Source organism: Cynara cardunculus, unplaced genomic scaffold (genome assembly GCF_001531365.2).
Source record: "Cynara cardunculus var. scolymus isolate 2C unplaced genomic scaffold, CcrdV1 Un_Scaffold_1747, whole genome shotgun sequence".
In the NCBI taxonomy this organism is placed as follows: Eukaryota; Viridiplantae; Streptophyta; class Magnoliopsida; order Asterales; family Asteraceae; genus Cynara; species Cynara cardunculus.
The window spans coordinates 99,167-101,549 of record NW_020200858.1 but is presented as its reverse complement, the minus strand read 5'-3'; positions in this window follow the sequence as shown (position 1 = coordinate 101,549).

The window sequence follows — 2,383 nt, the reverse complement described above, 5'->3', positions numbered from 1 at the left end:
AAGGCTTACCTGTGATGCCAGGCGATAAAGTGGACTCCGTTCAAGGTGATTGTGCGATTAAGAATCCGGACAAGTAGATGAACAGATGACTAACCCTTTCGTGCGGTTTAGCTAAATCGGTCACTTATCCGGTCAAGGCTTCTACGAATCCGCTCAAGTATCCCGGTCAAGTTGTGTTCGATTTAGCCTGTGAAACTGTTGAGCAATGAAAAATCCGTATGAGTCTGCGATTTCTTGAGTGATGAAGAAGAGATGAAAACAGGAACAATGGATAAACCAGATGGGCTTAAAATGGATTGGGCTTTTGAACGGTTTAACAAAAAGTAAGAAAACTCAAAATTAAAAAACAGATCAAAAGCTATCAAAAACACAAAAACAGAAAAAACTTTTTAAAAAAATGGATCAAAAACACTGGTTTTAAAAAAAATCAAGAACACGAAAAAAAAAATTAAAACCCCAAAAACCGATTAAATCTTGATACGAAATGATCAAATCACAAAAGTTTGTGAATAAGAAAGATTCACAATGTAATTACGCATAGATTGATCACAATTTTAACACAGAAACACAAGATKTTTAACAAAAATCGGATCAAACAGGAAGAAAAAAATGAAGAACACGAAGAACAAAAAAAAATTCATAAAATTAATCTTCAAAAAGTCTTCAAAAATCTGATTTCCTTTCTTCTGATTTCTTGCAAACTCAGCTTTGATTCCAATTGTGAGTCCCTATTTACTGATCAATCTTCATGTTGAGCTCCATAATCATGGCAGATCTGATGTATCTTCAAGAACACATATATGAGAATTTTGAGAGAGAAAGTCAACATTCAAAGCTCTAGTCAAACCTCTTATTACGTACTCACAATATTACAATAAGCTCTCCTTTTTCTAATTACAAAGACATTACCCTATTTATAGGGTCAAACCTCTAAACACAAGTCAAAGTCAAACTCCTATAAGAAAAGTCAAACACGATGACTTTTACAATTATAGACAATATTTAACTTTCRAGACGAATACAATTTAATACTGATTTTCAGTCCTAGCACCTTACATTCCACAAACTCTTGTTCCAAGAGTTCCAGGAACAAACACCACAACGGAAATTCCTGTATACTATATGCCCAAGGATGAGAAGAATTGGGATGAAGACGACATAGAAAGGGTAGAGACAGACAAGAAGGCCAAACGATTGATAATCATGGCCATACCCAATGAAATATTTTAATCCCTCGATGCATGTTCCACAGCCAAGGAACTATGGGATGAATTGGCAAGCCAATTGGAAGGAGGGGCAAAAACAAAGAAAAATCGTAGAGCACAATGTCTCAATGAATACACTAATTTCAAGGCCCTTCCTGATGAACTGATAGAGAAGACATACGATCGTTTCAACACATTGATCAATCAATGTCGTCGAAACTCCAGAACTAAGAAAGAAAACAATGTTTTATTCCTAAAAAATCTTGGCGATAAATGGACTCAGCTGTCTATGTCCCTTCAAGCAAACCAGGACCTAGACGGCTGGTCACTTCATGAGATCTATATGGAACGCTTGCAGCACAAGAGAACAAAATAATGAAGAATAAGGTATCCATCGGTGGACCTCTCGCTCTTGCTGCCGATGAAAAGGAAATATCAAGGACCCCTACCAGAGAACACAAGAAGAGAGGCAAGAAAGCATTGGTGGTAGAATCAGAATCAAAAGAAGAAACTTCTGAATCAGATGATGAAATTAAAGCTTTTGCCAAATCTTTGGCCTTGATTACAAAGCAGTTCCAAAAAAGTTCATTAAGAAACCTTATGAACGAAAAGAGTTCAAGAGGGAAAGATACCAGTCATCCTATGAAATGAAGTCATCCAAATTTCATTAGAGGGAATATAGAAGAGATGGAAGAGAAGAGAGGGAAGAAAGAAGAGAAGACAGAAGAGACGAGAGGAAAGAGGACACGGATGGAAGGAAAAATGACCTCCGATGCTTCAGGTGCGGAAAACTCGGTCAATTTTCCAAAAAATGCAGAGGACGTTTGGTAAAGGATGCTGACTATTACAAGAACAAATACAAGTATAATCCTAGAGAGCGAAGCCTGATGGCCGAAAAAGAAAACTGGGTGTCTGATTCTTCATCAGATGATGAAGACAAAGCACTCATCTGTCTGATGGCCATGTCCAAAGCAGAATCTGCCTTCGACTCTGATGATCAGGTATGTGAGTCTACTTCAAATGAAACCAACTCTGCTCCATCTGAGTTAGAGTTAAGGGCTATAAAACTTTCAGAAGATTTATTTAAATTAAAAGAGAAATTAAATTTTGAAAAATCTGAAAGGATAAAAGCGGAAAAAGAAGCAAGTTTCTACAAAAGAGAGACTGACCTTCTAACC